The sequence below is a fragment of the Mastigoproctus giganteus genome, chromosome 14, assembly GCF_048544385.1.
Source record: "Mastigoproctus giganteus isolate SK-2022 chromosome 14, ASM4854438v1, whole genome shotgun sequence".
Classification (NCBI taxonomy): Eukaryota; Metazoa; Arthropoda; class Arachnida; order Uropygi; family Thelyphonidae; genus Mastigoproctus; species Mastigoproctus giganteus.
This window is the reverse complement of record NC_143588.1, coordinates 47,062,327-47,088,423: the sequence shown is the minus strand read 5'-3', so window position 1 is coordinate 47,088,423 and position 26,097 is coordinate 47,062,327. Positions and strand designations below refer to the sequence as shown.

At 35.2% G+C, this 26,097-nt stretch overlaps 1 protein-coding gene across 1 annotated transcript in view; it reads left to right on the top strand.

The window, feature by feature from the left end:
* Positions 1-1,403: 1,403 nt before the first annotated feature.
* Positions 1,404-26,097, top strand: part of LOC150075109 (uncharacterized) — a 481,445-nt gene continuing 456,751 nt past the window's right edge. The window contains exon 1 of the mRNA XM_090388677.1: positions 1,404-1,572. The gene's annotated coding sequence lies outside the window, so the exon portion shown is untranslated. The remainder of the gene's footprint in view (positions 1,573-26,097) is intronic.

Here is a 26,097-nt window from a genome sequence, read left to right as displayed (position 1 = left end):
TACCAATATATATATGTTTCCTCATCTTCTTTATTTGATGTTGTTAGTATTATAATAAATAGATCACTAGCCACGTTGTCTAATTTTGAATTTTTGTATAATTATTTATTATGTTATTTGCGTTTAGGACTCTGTAGCTTAGCTAGAGCTCACCAGAAAATTTCTGCCTTCATGTTATATGTGGTTATTTTTTTTATTTTATGTATTTATTTTTATTGTATATATTTGTAATCTTGACAATCTCCTTTCCATGTGTGCACGCTTTTTTAATGGCTGTAGAAAGTCTGTGGAGGAGAGAGGTAGGGTGCTATATATGTATTTTGGGGGAGGAGTTATGGAACGAATTTTGGGTAAGGGGCATAATGGTGAAGCCATTCTGAAAGGATAAAGTTGCGAAAACGTTTCTTTGTTGTGAGTATCGCATTTAAAATACTAGGCATTAAAGAAACTAGTAAGATTCTATCTTGAATTTTGATTAATTATCGGAATTAACATTGCTTACTGCTTAATCTTTCAGCGATTTTTTCTTATAACATTTTGTCAAAATAAAAAGTACAAAAAGTCCTATACATTGATTTTTATCACAGTATGAAAACTTTTTAAATATTTTTGATTAGCGACTCATCACTTATGAAGCAGGCTTCGTTAAATGAATTGAAATTCTTATAACTTATGAAATAGAGTATCGTCTATATTAACTCGTTATCTCATCAATTGCTAAATGCAATATCTTTGCAAAATTCTTATTGTTAAAAACCAGTATGCAAAAATAAATTAATTTTTTTTTCATTTGGTTTTGCTCTCAATAAATAAATAAAATAGAGCAGAAATAAGTATGAGTTCATCCTGTGGTTTTTATTTGACCTTACACAATGCCAATAAACAGAAAATATGAATAAAATAAATTTTATTCATAACGTACATATAAAAAGATACTAGTTAAAAAAAAAAGTCACTCCTTTTTAGTTATAACATTTATGAACTAAATTTAACACACTGTAACTTCCTTTCCTGCAAAACCTATCGCATAATAAATCCAGCTCAGTCTTCTTTTGCATTAATTACTTTATTAATTTATCTCCACCCTCTAAAACTTCTGTAGTCAGTGCGGACGTCTGCATGCACTCACCCTCAACCGTTGCATTACCAATCTGCTTGGAAAGACAGGGTTCTAGTACGCTGGCGCGTTCTTACACCCGCCCTTCTGGGTGAGCTACGTCACCATCAACTGCATTACCCACGAGAACCACCCAGCACAAGAGAAGAGATAACCAATCACGGGAGGAAACTGCTCCATGACGCACTGTCTTTCTCTCCTTCTATGGAGAGGAGCAAGACAAAATTTCCTCCCCCACCCTTGTTGTTTGGCGTATCCTAGAGACAGGCTGAGTCTTGAGTGCGTCGCGTGTTACTCCGGATATCTAACGTTAGGTAACGGAGTTTACCGCTGGTTTCCTTCAGAAGCCCGTCGTTACACCAGTGGCGTTGCTTTTGCTCGTACATACATTGATATTCCGCTTGAACGAGGAGAGTACTAAAGACGCGGAGTGTTATCAATCGAAACAACGTGTGGTAAGTGAAAGCAGTCTTTATGTAATCTTTGTCTCAAGTGATGGTCATAAATATATTACGTGACTTACAATATGATTCACAAATAAAAAGACATACGTAATTACGAAGTTTTCCTCTTTCGCATTAGTTTGGGAGGTTTGTTAATAAAACGTTATAAGCGGTAACAAAGAAAGAAAAAGGGGAGAGAAAAATAATAATAAAGAGCATGTGGTGCACATGATAATCGTTGTGATTATCAAAAATTATAATAGACATATCTAGCGTACCTCTTCGACAAATACCATCGCATGCGTGCATGAAGTGCGTGCACACACGCACGTGTCGCGTTGACGGCAAAGAAAGAAATGTGAGTGTACCGTTTCGACTACTTTTGTAGTGATGCATCTTCCGTTTGGGATAGTTGTCCAGTAGGAGAAAGGCGCCTATACCCTCGCGCTCAATATATGAATTTTCGCTGGCAGGTGCCGGTACGACTTGTCGAGAACTTCGTGGTACTGCGAAGAGACGTGATAGCGAACTTGAACGTGAAAAGCGTAGAGTAATAATCATTTTGATTACATTCGTGGTAAAAGCTAATGTTACTTATTTTTTGCCGAACGTCAAGAAGAATTAAGGGAAGTTCCCTATACTTGGAATTTGTGTGCGTTTGCAGTATTATTCACTTATTTACGAATACACATATCGCAACGCTTTCCTAAACCCGTAAAGGAAAAAAAGTATGGTTTTTCTTCACTGACTGGTGACTTCATCCATGTCGCTATGATGTTTCTGTAAATGATTGCAGTTGTAAATATTGTTGTATAATAGATTTTTGTGTACAGATCCAAGAGACCGTCAAGACCTTTGTTTGTTTGTGTCCGCGTCTGAGAAGGGGGGGGGGGTGAGGTGGACACGTGTACCGCAGCGGAACGTATTCATTTAGCATATTCATTATTTAACCAATTGCACTCAATCATCTTGATGCTTCATATACAATATATGAATTCGTTTATTAAAAATTGAAGTAATTTCCACCTGATGTAAACTTTAATTGAACTTAGTTAGCTGAAAAATTGTGGTCGAAAGCTGTCTGATAGCATTAATCAAATCATTCGGTTTTCAAAGCACTTGTAATTTAGAGTTTTGAGAACCTCTAAAGAATTAAAATATTAGAATAGTGTGAATGTATTTATTTTGGCATTCTTAGGTGTTTTGAATAGAATATCTAAGAGAACGATAGGTTAATTATTGCCATGTTAAAATATCTGTGGGTAAAATTTTACAGTGATGCTTACCAGTGCTAACTACACGCTCTGCTATCTATCTGTCAACGGATCAGAGATATATGATATTAGTTTTAAGTCAGCCTTCTTCTCAAGAGAATTTCTAATAATTTCTTTATACTATTTTATATATTAATAAAAAGCATTGTTCTTAAATCAGTTTCGCAGGGAATTTGTAATTTGGGGGAGCCATAATTACTTGGAAGGGATACAAAACTTCCAATCAAGTATTTGAAGGTGATTGATTTTGATTATTTAGTATACATAATTTATTAAACTGGAAAGAGGTGCGAATTGCATATGTATTTTGACTGAGGAAGTTTTGTTTTTTTTCTCCCCCCTTTTTGCTCTAAACTGCCAAAACCGTCCTATAGTTGCAGTGGGGGGGTTAAAGTCCAAAAGGGACATGAAGCTGAGGAAGATATATTGTCACTTTTATAATAAAAGTTGCTGCCTATATAACCAATTGACTGAAAGAAAATTGGCAACCAACATGGTTGCAGCTGGGAAATAGAATCATGGAGAACTGTATTCCAAAGGAAGAATGATTTATTTACGATTTTTTTTGTGGTGGGGGGGTGCTTCTGTGCCATTTCAGAAAAATTAGTTGCAACTATACATTTTATGCCCTCCTTTTTACAGTCATATCCAAATTATTAGGCCTCTGACTCTACCACCACATCTTAGTGGTAGGCTCAGTAGCAATGCCACTGAAAAAAAATATAAGAGCAGAAGGCTTTGCTACATGCACATAAAGCTAGCATTTTATATTATGCGAAGTTCAGCAGGCAAAGATTTATAGGGCTCTGTTTCCTTTTGTGTGGGTAACCCATTTATCAGCACAGGGATTGACCTATCTGAGGCCTAGGTAAACTTGACATATGCTAGGGCCTGTACTTTGCGGGGGGGGGAGGGAGCCATAAATGGCAGTGGATACAGCCGAAATCAATGATATTCAGTAGCGTAACAACAAGCATGAGTGTTTTTTGTTCCTTATAAAATTTTCAAATAAAACATACTTTCAAATTGCAATGTTGTAGAGCCTGGTTAAAAGGTGCATGCTGCTGATATTTCTAAAGAAATGTATGCATATTTATTTGCTTTACTTTTTTTATTGACTGTAATCCAAATTTTGGATTATAATTTTAATTTTTTTTATTATTAAAGTAGAGTGTAGGGCCCCTCAGAAAATATTTTGCCTAGGGCCCGAAGACAGTTCTGTACAGGGAGATGATTTGAATACGTGATTCATCCCTCCTACTAACAATCTTGCAAATTCTGGTTCAGTTCTACTTTTAGACTTTTGATATATGGAGCTGTCTTACAAAATCTAGAAAAAAAAACCTATTCACTTGAAGAGCTCAACAAAAGAATTTGCCATTTAATGTTGTACCTATTATTAAACACATGGTAGTTCAAGGAGTCGATGCTCTCAAAGATTAATTAGTATTACACAAACACTAGCACACATTAATTCAAACTTGTATAGCATAAAAATGGAAGTGTCCCTGAATCCAACATGAAACTCTTTCACGTGGTGTCACCCTTTTCAAAGGGCAAAACTTGAAGTTGGATGCGAAATACATTTTCAGAAATGTAGCTTATGTTCAATCTTACCTATATTCCAGTTGAAGAAACATTCTACCAAAAAATTGTTTTTACCTTTGCTGAATCATATGCTAATTCTGTTCTTGTTCCCTGTAAATAGGGTTTGTTCTGTGGTTCTTTGCTGAACCGTGTGCTCATTCGGTTCTTGATCCCTGTAAACAGGGTTTACAGGAGACAAGGAAAATGTGACAGGTGCACTGCATCCACCCTCACAGCTTTTTTCTGTTTTGGCACTTTTGATGAAAGTACAGAGAGAGAGAGAGAGAGAGAGTTAAGTTGAATTTTTTTTTTAAAATCTAATGTATAAGTTTAATAATTGTATCTTGATATTTCTGTAATGATATCAAACTGTTTTATTTTTTTATAAAAAAAATCCTTTGAATACCAATTGCTTGTGGCCCCACAGTTATTCTGTAGTACTGGTAAATCATACCACTACCTTCAATGTAAATAATCCAGTGAAACATTGTATAGAGATTGAAATCTTGTCAGTTTACAGTTATATGACTTAGTTTTTGTTTATTGGGTCAGTATTTCAAATAATCTTGGCACATTTGTAGTTGAATTACTAAACCTGGCTTTTATGTGACAGCTGGGAATACTTTTCATGCTGTTCAGATAAACTTATGACTGCTTTAATGTTAATCTGTGGGATTACTTTTAAGTAATCTTTAGTGTTGAGCATATAAACTAACCTTTCTGGTTTATATTGCATATTGGTTGCTTGATGTATAAAACTGATATTAAATTGCATGAATAGTATACCATTTCATGTTAAAAAAACTTTTACTTTAGTATCTATTTTCTTTCCTCCTTTCATTCAGCTCTTCCCTGCACAAAAATCTTATTATTATTAGCCATATGGTGCAAGGAAGCCTGAGGCTTATGCTGCACCAGCCAAAAAAAAAAAAAAAAAAAATCATGAGTTACCCTGAGAGAGAATGAATGAATCACCAAGAAAGAGAAGAATGATGATATCCAGCTCAGGATCCTGGGTGTGCCAAGCCCATACCAGATGTGAGCCAAAAAAAAAAAAAAAAAAAAAAAAAAATATATATCATAAAAACTTTCCCTCTGTTTAATGATACTCATGTTGGCTTTTCATTGGTTTATAAATGGGTAATCTGCTTATTATCACAGTTATTACCATTTTACTTAATTTTTGCAAAAATCAAAAATCTCCAATTTTTGAATGCATTACTTACTATACAGCAATACATCACCATATGCTATACCTCACATTAACAGTACTTGTATAAAGGACTGGAATGTTGTGGGGATGTGGGAAGAGACTGTATCGTCTTTGTTCCAAAACTCTGCTGTGATCACCTGAGATGATGTTACTTGGAGTTGTGTGCCTTTCTAGAACTTAGTATTTATATAAAACATTCCCTTAGTTTTGGAAGGATAATCCACCTAGTTCTGAAAAGCCATTTCGATTCCTGACGTACATATGTAATGTATAACACTGTTAGTTATACTTATTAAACTTGGGAAATAATTAAATACTGGCATTACAACATCCGGCTAAATAGCCTTTGTTATGGCTTCTGATATTTAGGACTGAAACAAACATCTAAAAGGGATTTCTCTTTGCCGTATGTGTAATCTGAACCTTGGTAGGAATGTCCGCTATCAAGCACAAGCCCTGTGGCAAACAGCCTCACCATGCCAGGCTATTCCCCCCAGGGTGCTCCCTCCTCTCCTTTGCGGTGGGGTAGTTGACTTAACTGAATAAAATTTTAACTGATGTAATTTTATGAAAATATGATATGAGTGTCTTAATCACAATACTGAGTTTTATTATTCTTCTTCTGCAAGCATCACTTATTTTTTTCCTGTTCAAGTCAAAGAAATTTATCACATTCAGTGACCTGGACACAGAATATCTACCATGCTCATTCAGTTAAACAAAAAAAAAAAAAAAAAAAATCTTAACTGATGTAATTTTATGAAAATATGATATGAATGTCTTAATCACAGTACTGAGTTTTATTATTTTTCTTCTGGGATTCCAATAAGAATGCACATGAACTACTCTACTTTTTAACTGATGCAGTATGAATAAATATACTTCCTGTTTGATATTAGTGGGCACTAACTATTTCATGTATCTGATAAAATGCAAAGTAGTTACTGCAGATCTCTAAAAAATGAGATGGCCATACCTAAACATAGTTATTACTGACTACTGTTGAATGGGAAGCATGATTGGCAGTTTAGCACCAGCTTACACTGGTGATATAAAGTTACCTTCTGTAACTTTATATCACCTTTATCACCTTTATATTCTTAACTGGAGGAAAGCCAGTTAAGAAGCATAGCAGTTCACATATATTTAGATCAAGGTTGTTTGATAAATAAAAAGTCCTCTCTAGATTTTCTATAGTTAATCATGAATTGGCCTATTTCCTTATAAAAATTTAGTTACTGTGGAATAGCCAGACAAGTTTGCATTTTTGGTGTTTATATGAGAAAAATTAACAAAACAAGATCAAAGATTTAATTTCAACTATAAAAATAGTTGAAGCTTTTGGGAAAATAAGCATCTCTGCCTTCTGAAGAAGGGGAGAGCTTAGTTTCTGAAGAAGTTTTGGTGATTATAGTTATTGTGATATTTGAAGAAACAATTCATTTCAAATGTATTTTTGTGCTCAATCTGTGCAAAAAAAAAAAAAGTTACAATTTTTGAGACCGCATTTTTTGCCGCAGCATTCTGACTGAAACATGTGACATGCAGAATTCCCTGGGTGTACTAACCCATGGTGCTGTACTTTTAGTTCTCAGAAATGTGCCTCCAATAATGATTAAAGAATGTTACTGGTAAGTCTGTGAAGGAATGATATCAGTGATATTGTCAGAATACTTTAATTTTGTTTAAATTATTAATAACTGATTGTTTCTTACAATTATTTTCTCACTCATTATTTAATAAAATTAAATAATGAGCGAGAAATAAATGAACACAAGAGAGTTGTTGGTAAAGTAGTATGAACAGCAGTAAAAGTGCACAAGTGGTACTGTATCAGTAATTTGTAGTTGCATACTTTTGAATACTTTTTGACTTTCTTTCAAAAGCCTCAAAGATATTTCCCCTTTAGGAAATATCTTTAGAGGCTTTTGTTGATTAATTTCTTTAGCCATTTAAAAGAATGTTTCTTGACTTGAAACAGTATTTATTGATTTTAAATTTGTTGCCACTTAACATGTCTTGCAATGCGTGGTGAGTTGCACGGAGTCTGGCTAGCATCTAGACAAAGTTTAACTATGCCTACATATAAAAAAATGAAGTTAAGGAGATATGAGACAGTGCTATCTTGAATGCCCCAGGTGAGATATTTCCTTTAGTGCTTTTTTAAGCTCATTCATTCATTGTGGGCCACACAAATGGTTCTTGGGAGTCCATAGTCAGCACTGGTGTGAATAAAGCATATCACTGGCATTACTGAGAAAAATAAATATTTTCACGTATTTCTCCTTACATAAAAATATGTGATCTGAGATCTGTCAATGTTTTATTAAGAGATGCACTAATATCAGATTTTATTTAAATTGTATATTAATATACCCTTTAAGTTATTCATGTGTCACTATTTAGCATTATTTTCATATACTTTGCACTATTAACTTATGATATTTATGTGGTGGGGTAGGGGGTACTATTAACAAGATATGACCTCCAATTTAGCATTCCTGTTTTAGTGGCATTAGTGGTGAGATCCAAAATTGGTCACTAATTGGTGTTCTGACATATTAGTACCTCTAGTAATCTGCTAGTTTGCTAACCCTTAATGTGCCATTGGCATGTGACTTCTACTCTTTGGCTCTTATCACTCCTGGTTTTTCTGTCATGCACATGCAACCCAACTATGAAAGTAGGGAAAGTGGGGATAGTTTCTTAGGTGTTAGGTCCTGGATGGGGATGGCTTAACAAGATTATTATTGTCCATTTGGATGAAAAAACTTAACAGTAAACTCCTTTGGGGAAGGGAGTCTGAATGCGACTGTATGCTTCTAAACGGTGGTTTTCCAGATTAAAAAAATATATGGTTAAGCCCTGTATGCAGAGTCTTCTATTTAAATTCTAATATTCAAAAATCAATATCACTTTTCATCAATTTTATTACACTTTTAATTCAAGTAATGAATTCTTCGAAGGTCTAGTCTTTCTCTGTTATGGCATTTTTATACTATACCTTCCCTCTGAGACTGATAACTGGCCTTTTTTTCAAGTTGGCATTACAGGCAGAAAAGTACTTCTGAATTGTTTTAAATGTAGATTGTCATAGGAATATGGTATTTAGTTCCGTTTGTTATATGTAGATGGAATACAGTATATGTGGTAGAAAATGGAATATATCCTGCTGACTTTTAAGACAATATATACTAAGGTTGAAAATCATCTGTTACTTTTCTTTACAGTTGTGCTTAGGAGATTTTTTTTTTTGTTTCCAATTATTGGTATTTCTAGTTAAAATTCATAGCAAAATGTTGAATTACATCAAATTGAGAAATTTTTTTAAGTTATGGTGAAGTTGTGTCCAAATGGTATACATAGCCATCTGTTAATTTTTACTCAAACAAAGAAAACATTCTGGGAAATCTGGAGAACTAGAAATATGGGAAAGCTGTTCTCAGCTTGCAACATCTGCCAGAATTATCTTATTTTTCTTACTAAATCTGTACTAAAATGTGTTCTTTTGTTTAACTAAATGTAACTCACCCACAGGTATTTTATTTTATATGAAGATGGTTTTGCCAGTCCATTACAGAACAAGTTGCTACTGTTTATAGATAATGAGTGCCACTAACTTCTCCAAAACATTAACTAAAAGAATAGCTTTCATGTTACTGTTGGTGTCTTATTAGAAAATCAAATAGCAGTTATTCACCTCTGAATTCTCAATGGCATGCCACTAGTAGATAGCTGTGATTGAACTGAAACAATCACATCAAGTATTTCTCAGTGGTTTTATAATCTGCATAGTTACTAATTTAGAAAAAGCTATACATCTTCATCCCACTGTTAGTTAAATAAGTAACTTTTAGCATATATGTATGAAATTTGCTCTGTTAAGAATGGGGTGAGGAAGCATGAGCCATATGTATGAGATGTGATCAGAAAGTTCAGGGACTTGCACTGTATTTTGAAATTGTGATGTTGTAGTGAGCCGACTTGTTGAAATATGTTTGGTAACCCATCTAGATATAGTAACGCATATATTGGCCATTTCTGCAGTCAGTTTTAGTGTGCATTAAATAGGTGTTTTACATGTTTTGTTACATTTTTTTTTTTGTATTTTTTAAAAAATAAGTGATAAGTGAAAAACTCGGCCGCAAATTTCAGCTTAAGTAAAAGTGCAACACTATCTTACAGTATGTTTAAACAGCTTTCAGAGAAGATGCTATATGTTCAAAAACTTTTAGTGGTTCATAAATTTTAATGTGGGCTGTTTATCCATTGAAGATGATCCTCACTCTGGCCATGCTTCAACTTCAAAAAGCAATGATGCAGCAATTCAGTCACTTGTGTTCTTGATATGATCAGGAGTGATTTATGTAACCATCTGTAAAGTTGCTAGTGAAAAGGCAAGTTCTTACATGTCTAGATTTTGAACAACATATTACTATAATTAGCCATATGGTGCAAGGAAGCCTTGAGGCTTTTGCTGCACCAGCCAAAAAAAAAAAAAAAAATTTCCAAGTTACCCTGTGTGTGAGTGAGAGAGAGAGTGTGAGTGAGTGCAAGTGTCAGAAGTAGAAGCTGTCATGGGAAAACCTGGCTTCTGGAAGGTCCAAAAAAAAAAAAAAAAAAAAAAAAGTCTTCACAATGTGTTGTGTTTTTTTTTTTTTTTTTTTTTTTTTTTACACTGGTTAAAGAAAATGTTTGGAAAAGTGGGCTTCAGGGAATTGACATTTACATCATGACAGTGTCATGCACACTTGCTTTCTGTTCAGTAATTTCTTAAAAAAGCACTTCATCACTTTCATCCCCCATCCACCATATTTACTTGATTTATTCTCTGTGATTCCTTCCCCAACCTTCTTGAAAGGTTTGAGATTTGCAACAACTGAGGAAATTTTTCAGGAAGTGACAGGAACCAGAAGCATAACTAGGCATTTTGACACCTATGACCAAGTATTAGAAATGGGCCTTTTTCATAAATATATTTTGAAGACTAAATGCATAAGGCATAATAAGTTTTGGGTTGAAATTAACTATATAATATCGGTGTAAATACACCATAGTTTACCCATATATATATATGCGGTACCCTAGTCACACCTTTGACAGGAACTATTAGCAGTTTTTTTAAGCCTCTCACAAATCCTTTTAGAAGTTGTGGAAGTGTTAGAATCAGTGTATCAAGGAGGCTACTTCAGAGGAGATGTGTATAAATTTGTTTTTCTGGAGGTAGATCTCCCTGCCCTTGTGTGATGGCAGTAAGTGCTGAGGCATTGTGAATAAAGTGTTTCACTTTTGGGAAAAGTAAAGTAATCTAACCATTGTTATATGAAAATTAAAATATATTTGGTTAGATAGCCTCACATTGATTTTTCTGCTTTTCAAATGTTTTGTTATTCAGCACAGGGATGCTTTTAACAATTTATGGACCCCTAGACAGATTATTCACACACAGGGTCCCACAGATGGGGAGGGGTCTTGGGAAAATTTTCAAAATAAGATTGAAACACTAATTTTAGGTTATTTTTTATTTTAAAAAATCGTATAAAGACTGTAGAAGTACTGTAGTTTAAAACAGCCACCTAGTCATGCCATACATAACTACTTATTCAAAAGACTGAGTAATGCAATAGAATGTGAGCAGGGAATTACTGGCCCCCAAATTACAGACCTCGAACTGGGTATAAGTTCAGCCCTGGTTAGGCATAGTTAAAACAAAACAAAAAAAAAAAAAAAAAAAAAACTAAGTACACAGGACTTGGTCCTGTGTACTTAATATTAAATTTATCTCCAGAAGGAGGCTCTAGTTAAATTAAATTTTTCTATAGTTAAATTAAATTTTGCAATAAGGCACTAATAAATGTAAAACCAAATGGGAGTGGTGGGAAGAACCATATGCGGTGCTTCCCAAGAAAAGAAAAGCAAGAGCTTTTTTTTTTTGGGAAGCAACCTCATCTGGTTGATTTTATATCTTTATTGTTAACTCTAGCATTAAAAATATGGACTGCACCCTTCATTTTTACAATAAATATATACATATATTTTTGAAAAGGCAGTTGTGTTGGTAATGCAGAATTATTTTGCTCAGTGAAAATGTTTATTCTGTTTTTCCACATTAAATTTACTGATTTAAAAAGTGATTCATTCATTCTATCATTAATGAAGCTCAATACAGTTGCCATTATTTTTAGTTAAACATTGGAGAGTTATTTAGTATGGAACTCTCCTGTAATGCCATACGTGATCAGTATGAGATGTAGCATGCAGTTTAGTTTTTTTTTTTTTTTTTTCCCTTGAAAATTATTTTCCTAGCTGAAACAAAGATTGCCATAATCGAAATGATATATATTTTTATTTACTGTATTAGGCAGTCCCAGCCAGCTCTTGGCAACCTCACCCTATTTATAATATCATACAGCTAAAAAGAACAAAAGATTGTTTCTGTATGTCTACATCCAGGAATGTAATTCTGCTATTTTTGACTTACTTCAGTTGACTCACAGTAATAACTTGATTAACTTATGATTAAATGTGAAAATTATTTTTGTACTAGAAAGATACGTTGGGAAAATCACTTGTAAACTTTGAACTATCCTTTTAGATAGTTGGCCTATTTTCCAAAAAATTGTTGTGGACTTATGATATTATGTATATACCCCCCCTCCACCCCCAATAATGTTTGGTTTCATAGTCTGATTCAAATCAAATTTTTCAGTAGATGGAATGAGGTCCCCGATAGAGAAATTTTTATTTCAGTCTACCAACTTGAATCAGACATCCATTTTATTGCAAGAAATGAAAAGCAGGTTAGTTGAACTGAGAAGTGCTTTGTTTTATACGTTAGCTGATTAAAGAAGGGAAATATCATCTTAATACGTGTCTAAAATTTTCCATATCTTCCCAAGCAGGAAGGCTTATCCTTTTATCCAGCTGTAAGATTTCCAATTGCAACTTGGGCAAATTAAAAAAAAAAGTGATTAAAATCTGCAAAATGCCAGTTCTAAGTGATTAAAAACTAATGTTGTCACAAAGGAACTGAATGCCAAAAATAATTTTGATATCATATACTTGGATTTCAGGAAAGCTTTTGATACTGTTGCACACGGAAGACTGCTGTACAAATTGGAGAGGTATGGCATTAAGGGTAAGTTGCTATAATGGATAAAGGGATGGTTGAGTGGGAGACGATAGAGAATGGTAATCAATGGACACTGCTCTTCGTGGACAAATGTTAGTGGAGTTCCTCAGGGTTTGGTGTTGCACCCATTGTTGTTTTGTATATTTATCAATGATATTGATGAAGGTATATCAGGTTTAATGTCCAAGTTTGCAGATGATACAAAGGTTGGCAGGGTTGTTAATGACAGTAAAGACAGTATACTACTCCAACTGGATCTAGATAAGTTGGGAAAATGGGCTGAGAAGTGGCAATTGAAATTTAACATTGACAAATGCAAAATACTGCATATGGGTAATGATAACCAAAGAGAAATGTACCCAACTGTTTGGTACTACACTCAGAGAAGTGGAAAGTGAAAAAGACCTGGGGGTAATTGTGCAGTCAAATATGAAGTTTGCTGAGCAGTGCAGACGGGCTGCCAGGGCAGATCATGGAGTTTTGTCAATGATATATAGGAATTTTGCTAGCAGGGACAGGGAGGTGATTATCCCATTATACAAGGCAGTGGTCAGGCCACACCTAGAATACTGTGTACAGGTCTGGAGGCCTCATTTTAGGAAGGATGTAGAGTTGATAGAACAAGTACAAAGGACAACAAGATTGGTGAGGGGAACAAAGGAGTTTTCTTACCAAGAAAGGCTTAAGTTCTGCAAATTGCAGCACCTGGAGAGTAGGCACCTGTGGGGTGTATAAGGCCTTGAATGGGCTGAGCAAGCTGAATGCTGATGGGATTCTTCCTCTTGCTCAGACTAAGAACCTGAGGGGGAACAGTTTCAAATTGAGGAAGGATGGTTGTAGAGTAGATGTGCGGAAATTTGCCTTTAGCCAGCGAGTAGTTGATTGGTGGAACAGGCTTCCATCTTTTGTTGTAGACGCTAATAGCCTAAATAAATTTAAGGCTGAGCTGGATATTCATTTGGAATGAATGGAGGGGTGAAATGGGAGCTTTTTTTTTTTTTTTTGCTGATGCTACATAAGCTTGCTTTCTTGCATCGTATGCCTCTGCTAATGCTAAATTCTGCAGAATGCCATCTTTTGTGCATTGAAAAAACTGCATGAGAGAAGGAATGGTCCCCTTCCAATATTTCACTGAAATGATAGGAAAACTGAGTAATCCTGCAATTGGTTCATTGTGTTTTATATCCTGCATATTCAGTTCATCACTGTGTGCTTGGTAGTATTCATAAAGAGTAGCAGACATACAGATGATTGGAGAAAGAATTTCTCTTTCTCAAATTCTTAAACCCCTAAATATTGATGTAGAATAATTAAACTATTGCTCAAGAGAATTTATCATCACTGAAGCCATTACAAAAGGTGTATTGTTTTTTCAAGCTTAGTAGTAAGAAGGAACAGAATTGCTATTCTTTGTGAATTTATATCTTGCCTGTATACTTTGTCTATTTTTTTAGAACCTTTTCTTGCATTTTCAGTTATTTTGTAGAGATCATTACTGTCTGTTAATAAAAATATATATTTGGCATCTTACTGTATGGGCATCTATAGACAACTTGAAACTATTTATTATTATTTAGATCAGCAATTCCGAAAGTGGGATCTATAAACAGATTTTAATGGGTTGCTTGGAGAAAAATACATAGTGATGCCAAATGTAGCTTTATGTACAACACAGGATGTGAAACAGTGCAGAAAGTGGGCTAGATTATACCATCACTTCAAGAAGAATTCTTAGTAATCAGTGGTTCTTTAACAAAAGCATTATTTTAATGTGAATTCCCCAGGAAGCTTTGAAAACAGCACTATTAGAAATATTCATGTTTTAAATTTGTTTCTAGACTCTAAATGTTTGACAGTTTAGCCCAGTCAAGAAATTCAAAGGCTGGAACATCTAGAATACCAAGAATGGAATGTGATATATTCCACGGTGTATCAGACATAATATCTTATAGTGTATTAAAGGATATTTTTGTACTACTCGCATTCGACGTGCTTATTTATAATGAATGTATTTAACAGCTCCATTGCATAATAGTAGTAGCAGTACTTTGTTGATAGCATTATACCAGAGATCAGCAATCTGTGGCATTTGTTGAAGAAAAAGTATACATGGTTTATTTTGAGTAATTCCTCAACCCATCATCCAGTTATTTCAGTGAGGTATTGCAGATGGATATGCCAGTTTTAATTTAATTACAAAGTGAAGTTACATCCCCAAGGCATCCCAAAAGCTCTTATCCAATGTAATCCTGCAGAACAAGAGCAAATAGTTAGCCCACATAATGCTATGAAAAATCAGTCACAGACATCTGAGACCCCATAACAAAGTGAATATAGATACAGTACCCAAGTGAATCCGATGAGATTGAAATTTATAACTGTTGTACATGAATCACTAGATATTTATGTGAATGTATTGATACCAGCAGAAAAACAATCAAAGATATTAAGTAACTTCAGAGTGCAATAAAAATTACCTCTGAATACAACTAATGGTAATATTTTTGTCTAAATGACTAGTTGTAACCTCTTCTAACCTTTTGACATCAAAAGGTTAGAGGAGGTTTTGATGTCAAAGCATTTGACATCAAACTAGTCTGAAATAAGTGTACATAATTGTATTATTGTATGTGAAAATACCATGAAAACTTTCTTCTAAAGTGTTAATATATGAAAACCTGTGGAGAGTTTAAAAGCTGGGGAGGGAAGAAACACGTGATACTAAAGCAAGCTTCTCATTACTATTTATTTCAGTGTTTTGAAATGCCATAGAAAGTTGAAAAAATGCATGTCTATTCCTCCACCTAACTTGCAACTTTTTTTTTTTACTCATTTTCAGTTAATATTTTTAATTGCATAGTTTATTTCCCATAGCTAGAAACTTTTCTGTGGAATTGAGTTTAGAAAAATTTTGGGCATTGAAATTTAAAAAAGATGTAATCTTTTGGTATATTGGATCTTTATAATTAAGTTAACTGTATTCAGACTTCAGGAGTGCCATCTGATGGTCAGATTGAATTGAAATATGGTGTGCCTATTATCCACACCATGGAGAAGAGAATGATAGAAAAAAAAATATAGTTCACATATTCACCACCAGAGGCAGAAATATTGCTGTTACTGGCATGTTTTGCTCATTGTGGTTGTGGAATGGCTTTAAAGGGCATGGGAGAAGATCACAACACTTCTCTTTATGAGATCACATGCTCCTAGTGAAACTATTTTACACAAATGGTAACAGTGCAACAATGATGATTTGGAAATATTGATGTTAGAAAAACATTTAGAAAGCCCTGTTGATGTTATTACCTGCTGTCTGATGGTTGATAAAGAAATTTGAGGAAACTGAGTATAGTGCATAGACAAGGGTAGAAAGCTATTAATGAAGCACATGTAGAGGAGGTCACAACCACCAAGGAGGATTTAGCACAGCAGCATTCACAGGGTAGCATTGGTGCTGCTTCCATTGCATGGAAATTGGATATATATCTACTTCCACAGTATGGAAGGTGCTTTGGCATAATTTAAACAAAATTTAACTTTTTTTTATTGCAAGAACTTAAAGTGATGCAGAGAAGAGAAAGACATTCACCATCACGTTCCTGGCATACGTGTAGATGGACAACCGATGGCAGTGGAACATCCTGTGGGGAATACAAGTCTACTTCATTTTGAATGAGAGCATGAATATCTATAACTGCCATGTTTGGACATCAGAAAACTTCCACTTGGTGCATGCAGTTCCTTTACACACTGAAAGTAGTTGTTTGGATTGGCTTTACCACTTCCTCCCTCATTGGACCATTCTGAGATATGATGCCGGAAACCTTTCATTCCTGTACATAAATGAGGATGCCTGAAATCCACAGTGTTTATACAGATAGAATGCCACTTCACATTGCTTGATCTGATTTGTACAAGACCTGTTCTGAACACATTTTCACTGATGAAAGAAGGATAATATGCATACCAAATTTTTCAACCTGACCATCAGATTGGTGGGGCAGATGGCTCTGAATAGGGATACTTTAAAAACACTTTATGGATTTAGGAAACACTTAAAAAAATTTATGAAGTTTTAAGTTTAAGCATATTATTATTATTAGCCATATGGTGCAAGGAAGCCTGAGGCTTATGCTGCACCAGTCAAAAAAAATTCCCAAAATTCTCCTGAGAGAGAGAGAGAGAGAGAGAGAGAGAGAGAGAGAGAGAGAGAGAGAGCAAGCAAGCAAGCAAGCAAGCAAGCAAAAGACAGAAGTAGAAAGGAATCGCAAAGAAAGAGAAGAATGATGATATCCAGCTCAGGACCCTGGGTGTGCCAAGCCCATACTCACCAGATGTGAGGCCCTGGGGTGTATCTTTCTTGAATCCGTGCAGTTTTGGTGATTGATATTCAGGTTTGGTTGTGATCTTGAGATAGCATATATGGGCACATATGTATGTTGCATGATTGAATATAGCTGCCACAAAAAATGGATGGCCCATTATTAATTGAGATCTGGTAAATACACTTCTTTTGGAAACATTCGCCGTTTGAACATTTTATATTTGTCGCAAAATTTTTCCCATGAGGCAAATCGTCGTGTCAGAAGAGAGTCTGTCCTCGCTACTAAATCTGCGTAAGGGATGTGAGAGGGCTGCTAAAACAGTTAGCATGCAATTGTGATCTCTACTTGCTGCTGGTTTGCTGTTCTAGGGTATAAAAAGAAACCTTATTTTTTAATGTTAACTGTAAGAATGCAAACAAAGGACAATATTTAGCAGGTGAAGAAGAAAAAAAATAAAATTTCATATTTACTCTGTTTTTATTATTATTTTCATTGTAATAATATACAAAAATCATGGATGTTATTATTAGCCATATGGTATGAGGACGCCTTAAGCTTATGCTGTACCAGACGAGAGAGAGAGAGAGAGAGAGAGAATCACCAAGGAAGAGAAGAATGATGATATCCAACTCAGGACCTTGGGTGTACCAAGCCCTTGTTGTCAAATATATGCAACCAAGTGTACTATAAAGAAGTATAACATTTTGATTTAAGTAGAAGCTTACAAAAGGATTCATTAAGTGAAATTAACTTTTTTAGACCAAAGGATTTTGCTATGAAACTGTTAAAAGCATAGTAAGAAGACAATAATTGATTTAGTTTTTTTGGTGTTACTGAAAAGAAGGGAAGGGGGTTGTTGGGTTTTTTTTTTTTTTTTTTTTATGAGCATTAGCAACTATGGCCATATTGCTCCAGGATATGCGGTGGTCATTCCCTGACCTTTCCGCATCCTCTGTATTTGGTGGTGACGGGCTCGAACCCCGGTCTAATCAAGAAGCGTGTGCTATGCACTGCTGCTCCTTCCCACTTGGCTACGGAGGCACCAGGGAAGGGGGTTGGAATGAGGAGTATGGAAACAGTGCTGATAAAACCAGGTCTGGGTTTACATATAAGCTAAACAAGCTACAGCTTAGGGCCTTACATTACAAGGGCCTTGCTCCATCTTAAAAAATCCTTTTTTAATATTGTCACAGGTGAATAGTAAGAGAGAAGGGCCTCATACATGTTATAGCTTAGGGCCACGACAAGTTTAAATCTGTCCCTGGATAAAACATCTGGTTATATTTGTTAATATTTATCTAGTGGGATCATTTGTGGGGGAAGATGCATGCTTGCTTGGATTGATTTATGGTACATCAGAATTTTTGGGAAACCTTTCCTTCTGTATGGAATCATTTGGTCTTGAAGCCATGTGGAATAGATTCAGTTAATGTCAGAAATGGCATGTACTTCTAAATTCAGATTCCAACATCATCGTTAAAGACTAGAATCAGAGCATTCCGGGTATGAACTAAGAGTAGGATCTGGTAGAAACTGACATGCTTTGAAAATATTACCTTAATGGTAGTAAACTATCGAACAGACAGGATTAAAATAAGTTGTTTTCCATCTGCTGTGTATTATCAAGAAAGGTTTTTGCTTTTAAAAGTGAATCTTTATAGATATTTAAAAATGAAAATGACCTCATCATTGTGGAATAGCTGGAATATCATTATTCCCACTAATCAAATCATCAGTGGGTTAGCATAATAAAAACAAGCTAACTGAAATTAGTTAACACCAAAACTGTGAAACATTATTCAGCAGCTGTATTACTATAAGCCAGCTGAATTTATAAAGTTGTTGAAATTATGGGTTGTTGTTGATATTGACATAAATATTTTAAAAATCCTTTTATTGTCTAATATTTACACTTGCATAAATGCAACTTTTAAGAAAGGTAAAGAGAAAGAAGTACTGTATTAAGTTCTGTTTGTTAGTAAACGATTGCTTGCTGTGAAGTGACTGTTAAATTTACTTTTTATATATCCTAAGTATATTCTTGCCATAATTATAACTCCTCTGCAGGTGTGTAGCCACATAGATTCTTCTGATCCCTAAAAAATATTTATTTCTATTGTTTTTCATCATTTTTTTAGTAATGTATTCCAGGAAAAAGAAAACATATTGGAATAAAATCTTATGATTTAGTAGACCAGTAAAGGAGTTTTAAGTATTAATTTACTTAATAGCTATGTCTTAAAGTGGTTTTTCTTGATGAATAAATAGAAAAAGACCAGCAAATATACTGCTCTTTACTGGAGAGTTTGCTTATGTGTAGTGTAACTAAGGCAACTCAGTGTGGTGGTAGTCTTACAGTGTGTAAGATGTAGTGCTGTTAAAGATCCATAGCAAACGTTCCTTTTTATCTGTTTATTAAAAAATTATTTGCATGTACTGCTATTTAAGTGTTGTTTAGAATAGGCATAATGTTTTTAATAATCAGGTGCAAATTTGTGAGGTGCCAGCCACCTGCCTTGTTAAGGGAGTGGCAGGAAATTGTTTGGAGGAGACCCCCCCCCAGGAAGATTTCTGTCTGGGGGACCCACCACATCTTCTCACCTCAGTCCCTGATAACCTTACCCTATAGGTAGTACAGTACATTTAGTTAACAAATTTTGTAAACTAAAAATCATAGGTTGATCTGAATCATCCTATGATTTTTATGATCAGAGACTGGAATAATTTTTAAGAGACCATTCACGGTTATGCAATGTGTGATATTTTGCCCCTTTTTAAGAACATGTTTGATTTCCCCCTCACACTACCCCTATTATTACATGACCATGAATGCTATACTCCAGTTGAAGACAATTTTTTGTGAATAAATCTGTTGACCTAACATTTGTGTGACTGCCCTCACCCATAAACATTGATACATTTTATATGACCCCTCTCCTACTTGCATTACATAATTTGTGAATGATTCCTTCTGTACTATAAGTAATAAAAAAAAAAAAAAACACCAAGAAAATTGAAAATTATTAAATTACAAAGGAAATATAATCAGTTTCAATAAGTCTTGCATATTAAAAGGAAAGAAACAAAAATACTGTAACTCTCCAAATTCTAAGTAAACACATAGCAAACAAAAATTTGCATTTTACTTTCAATAATAGTAAAATAGCAAAAAAAATTGCATTTAAACTAATGTGAAGTAACTTCCTTGAAATAGAGATTTAGTTTCAAATTCAGTTTAACTACATGAAATTGGAGATGTGTAATTATCTCTACTATTCATAAAAGTGATGTAGAGGGTGTGGTGCATAATTTCAGAATTTGTAAGTTTGACTTCTGTGCCAGGAAAAATTATGTAGTCGGCAGTTAATGAAGTAATTCATGATCAGCTTGGAGTAATTCAATGAAGTCAAGATCAACTATAAGGGGAGATCATGCTTGATTATTCTGATTAGCTATTATGAAGTTGTCACAAGGGAATTAGATGCAGAGAATAGTTTGACATCCTTTACTTAAATTTCACTGAAGTTTTGCAGTTCTACACAAACAGTTATTGTAAAAATTGGAGTAATCTGGTATTAGGGACAAGTTACTAGTATAGATAAAGGGATGGTTAAGTGGATGGAGACAGGGGTGTAGTTGTAAATGGGCATTGCTCTTTATGGACTTAAGTCATGAGTGCAGCACCACAGGGTTCAATGTTATGTCCCCTTACTGTTTCTGTTATTGATGAAGGTATTTCAAGCGTAGTATATAAATTTTCAGATGATACAAGACTGGGCAGAGTGATTAGTGACATAATGCAGTATATGCTAATTAAATTTGGTATAGATAAACTGGCCAGTTAGGTTGAAAAGTGATAGTGGAAGTAGAACAAATGCAATATAAATAAATGCAAGGTACCCTGCATTTAGGTATCAGTAGTCCCAGGATAACATACCATTTGGGTAACATCAAACACAAGACAGTCAGTAATAAAAAGGATTTAGGAGAAATTTTAATCTGTCGTGGAATTCTCCGAGGAGTGTAGACAAGCTGCTAAGATAGCTTGTGAAGGTTCTGTCAGTGATACAGTATACAGAAACTTTGCCAGCAGGGATAAAATGATTAAATTAATGTAAAGCAGTGGTTACACTACAACTTGAACTTGCATATAAGTTTGAAACCTCATTTTTGGAAGGACATAGATATATTGTGAAGGGTGAAAAGAGCAAGATTTGATGAGTTCGAAAGGATATTCTTGAAAGATTTATTCTATGAATTGCAATCTCTGAAAACTAGGCACCTGCATGGAGACCTAGTTGAGGTGTTTAAGAGCATTTAAACTAAATGCTGATGGTATCCTTACTCTTTCTCAGATTACACACACAACATGGTTATAGATTTAAATTGAAAATTGTTGACTAGAATAGATGGGCAGATTCAGTCAAGAGTGTAGTTGATTATTGGAATAAACTTTCCCATAGTATTGTGGGAATAGGAAGTTTTGTTGACCACTGTTATGAGAAGGAAAGATGGGCAAATGTTTTATTTATTTATATATTTTTTGCTAAATTTTTTTCTGTGTTAGTTGCTGATGCTCCTAAAAACCAAACAACAGCCTCTAATTATTCCATGTGCTGCAGCTAGTGTTAGTAGTAATGGCAAATGATGCAAGAAAGAAAGCTTGTATAGCATCAGCCAAAAAAAAAAAAAAAATAACCGCAGTTCACCCATCCATACCCTGCAAGAATTTGTCTACTCCCTTGAATTAATTCAACCCATCCACTTTTACAACAACCTATGGAAGCCTGTTCAACAATTCAATCACTTGAAAGCAAACTTCCGTATATATATCCATCAACCATCCTTTCTCAGCTTGAGTTTATGCCCCCTTGTGTATACTCTCAGCAAGTATAAGAATACCATTAACATTCAGCTTACTCAATACGTTCAAGGCTTTAAAAACCTCAATCAGATCTCCCCACAGGTGCCTAGTCTCGAGACACTGCAATTCGCAGAACTGAAGCTTTCTAGGTAAGAGCAACCTTTTGTTCCCTTCACCAATCTGGTTGCCCTTCCTCTGCATCCATTCTAGCAGATCTACATCCTTCCTAAAGTGAGGCTTCCAGACCTGTATACGGTACTCAAGATGCAGCCTAACCATGACCTCATACAAAGGGATAATCACCTCCTTATCCCTGCTAGCAGAGTTTCCATATATCATTGACAAAATCCCAAGAGCTGTCCTGGCAGCATGTCTGCACTGCTCAGAGAATTTCATATCTGACCACACAGTTACTCCAGGTCTTTTTCATTCTCCATTACTCCTGAATGTAGTACCATATGGTTGATAAGTTACTACTACACATGTGCCATACCTTGCATTTGTCATGTTAAACTTTAACTGCCATTTCTCAGCCTATCAACCCAATTTTCCTGGCTCTTGTTGCTGTAGCTCACCCTGATGACTGTTGTTAACCACCCTGCCAACCTTTTTATTATCTGCAAACTTGACGTTAAGCCTGATAAGACTACTATAATTTCACTATCGCCTGATATACCTTCATCAGTATCATTGACAGATATTGAAAACAACAGTGGACCCAGCACCGAACCCTGGGGAACTCCACTAATAACGTTAGTCCACAAAGAGCAGTACCCATCGATAACTACTGTCTTCTTCCAACCATCCCTTTATCCATAGCAGTAACTTGCCACTAATGCCACATTGCTCCAATTTGTACAGCAGTCTTTTATGTGCAACTGTATCAAAAGCTTTCTTAAAATCCAAGTATATGATGTCAAAATTATTTTTTGCACCCAGTTTCTTGGTCGCTGCATCATAGCAATCAATAAGACTGCCCCTTAATAAATTCATGCTGTAATTGCATGCCTGTCCAAATTGTCCTGTATTGCTTCTTTAACCAGGTGATTCCATTATTTTTACTGGAACAGATATTAAGCTAGCAGGTTTGTGATTACTCATGTCACCTTTGATCCCTCTTTATGAATTGGGAATTATAAATTATTTGCACATCTCCAGTCCATAGGGACCTATGAATCCAAGAATGCTTATGGCTAAGGGTTGCTTACCACCTTTGCTGCCTCCTTCAATATAATTAGATAGATTCCATCTGCCCCAGGTGTCTTTTTTATGTCCATCCTCAACAGTTTCTCCTCCACTTTCCTTTAGTTATCACAAAGTTATTTAGCACCTGGTTAGAGTTGATAAATTTCTGTTATCGCCTTCTCTAAAGAATTCCTTGTGTGAATGTTGATGCAAAATACCTATTCAGTTTGTCCGCAATCTGAGCAGAGCCATCAACATTTAATCCATAAACATCAAGTGACCCAATGTAATTCAATCCCTTCCTTTTACTGTAAATATAAACATAGAAGTATTTGTTGTTTTTCTTTGCATTCCTTGCCAGAGAGTTATTGTAATATGCATTAGCTTGCCTAATCTCCTTTCTGACTTGATTACAGGCTAATTTATAGGCTTCTAGCCTTCTGTATTACCTGATAATTTATATGCATTCCATACACTTTTCTTCTCTGCCACATGTCTCAATAGTTCATCTGACATATATTTAAGTCTAAGCCTTGAACAGTATTTCTTTGTTGGTATGGAGAGCCTAGTAATTTCTTTGATTACTTCCCATTTTACATATATTTAAGTCTAAGCCTTGAACAGTATTTCTTTGTTGGTATGGAGAGCCTAGTAATTTCTTTGATTACTTCCCATTTTACATATATTTAAGTCTAAGCCTTGAACAGTATTTCTTTGTTGGTATGGAGAGCCTAGTAATTTCTTTGATTACTTCCCATTTTAGATTTTGCTGTTGGTAACATAATCAGTTGGTCCCATTGCACACAATTTTAAAACTGAGACTTCTGTAGTAACCCTTACAAAAGAAAAAATCGTTCCCTTTACCCTTGATAGTAGTTGTCCTTAATCAAATTCCACATTAATGCACTGTGATTGCTGCCACCCAGGCGATCTTTTACCTGCAGATTCTTAATACACAAAGAATTACTGCTTATAACCAAATCAAGAGGATTGTTTCCTCCTGTTGCCTCTCCACCAAGCTGCTGTAGAAAACAGTCATCCAAGAAATCCACAGAAGTCTTCCTAGTGTGTGAGTGACCAACCAAATTCCAGTCAATATCTAGAAAGTTAAAATTCCTCATCATGAGATGAGACATTCTGATTTGCTGGCCCACTCTGTTTCCCTGTATAGCAGTTTGGTATACTCATCACAGTCATTAGGCCTATAACACACTCCTACTCTCAATTTTGTTTCCTAGTGCTTAAAAAAAATATTTTTCTGTTTATACTCTGGGATGACCACATGGTCAGAGGAGTTCACAAAAAAACACTATTCAGCAGTCACAGGCTTGAACCCCGGTCACTCAAAGCATGTCTATTTATGCACCCTCATGCCTGACCACTTGATATGGTACCTTACATCACAACAGACTGATTCAACATTGCACTCGTCACCCAAGTCAACTGGATGCACTGCCTTAGATTTAATATTCTTCTTAACTAAGAGCACAATAACTCCACCTCTTCTGCCCCTACTGTATAGTTTGTTCTGCCCATATTCAAATTTAGCATCACTTTTGTCTGAATGACACTGTGATTCTGCTATTCCTACAATGTCTGCATTTGTTGACTTAATCGGTACTTTAAACTCATCAAATTTATTTACATTGCTCCTAGGATTAGTGTACATGTAAGCATATATGCACATGTTCTTACTCTTAGTTACCCCAACACAGCTTATGTTCCATTTGTTCCATGATGACCCCAGCAGAGCCTGAAATCCTAGACACTTTGCTTTTCAGGTTGCTGCATGTAGCAATTCAAGAATCACTTTCACATCTGCCTGTGGCTCTAGTTAAACTATTAGTCTGTGTATCCTCCCCAAGCTGGTAGTTTTCCTACCCACCTGTCACTGCCTTCATAGCATCAGCAAATATTCTTGCACCCCTTTTATTGAAGTATATCCCATCCCTGTAAAAAAACAGTCTATCCTGTTAACAAGCTAAAGCAAAGGAAAATCACTGGATCCATCATGTGATGGATCCAGTAACCACTACAGCACTCTAGCCTATACTCTAGTACAGTGGTTCCCAATGTGCTCCGCATAAACTTCCCAGGGGCTCCGCAGCTGCTCCAGGAAAATAAAATAGCTAAAAATTGAATGAAATTAAAGAATTAGAAAACTAGAAATCGCATTCTGAATAAAAATTTGCCAAGTTGAATTTTGCACATTCTCTAGCAGACAATGTTCACTCATTTTGCTACCATTAGCTTTAAAATTATTATAGTACGAGCACCGGCACAGGGGCTCCTCCATAGAAATTGATTCTTAAAAGGGCTCCGCAGGTCAAAAAGGTTGGGAATCACTGCTCTAGTAAATTGCTGTTTATCAATGCTTGCTATTTTTACCTCCAACTTGTATGTTACCAACAATATCCTCTTTGAAAGTTATATCACATGCTTTTCCAATCTATATTTTAAGATCTCAGTGTTTACATGTTTTTGGTGGTTGTTTTTCCATTGGTGGAATAATATAAGGAACACCTGCTTTTCTCAAATTTATCCAGCAACTTTCTCACCCCCTGAGTTAAATGGTTTCAAACAATAACCAGAGGCTATTTAGCTCAAATATAATTGAATATACAATGCTCAAATATCATTGTATGATTTTTGGAGAACCTTTTGAAGCTAGGAATTGAATACATATTATTATTATTATAATTAGCCATATGGTGCAAGGAAGCCTGAGGCTTATGCTGCACCAGCCGGGAAAAAAAAAAAAAAAAAAAAAAAAATTCTGAATTACCCCGAGAGAGAGAGAGAGAGAGAGAGTGTCAGAAGCAGAAAGGAATTACTAAGAAAGAAAGAAAGAGAAGAATGATGATATCCAGCTCAGACCCCTGGGTGCGCCAAGCGCATACTCACCAGATGCGAACCCCTGGGGTTATATATGACTTCTTTCAAATATTGACCAA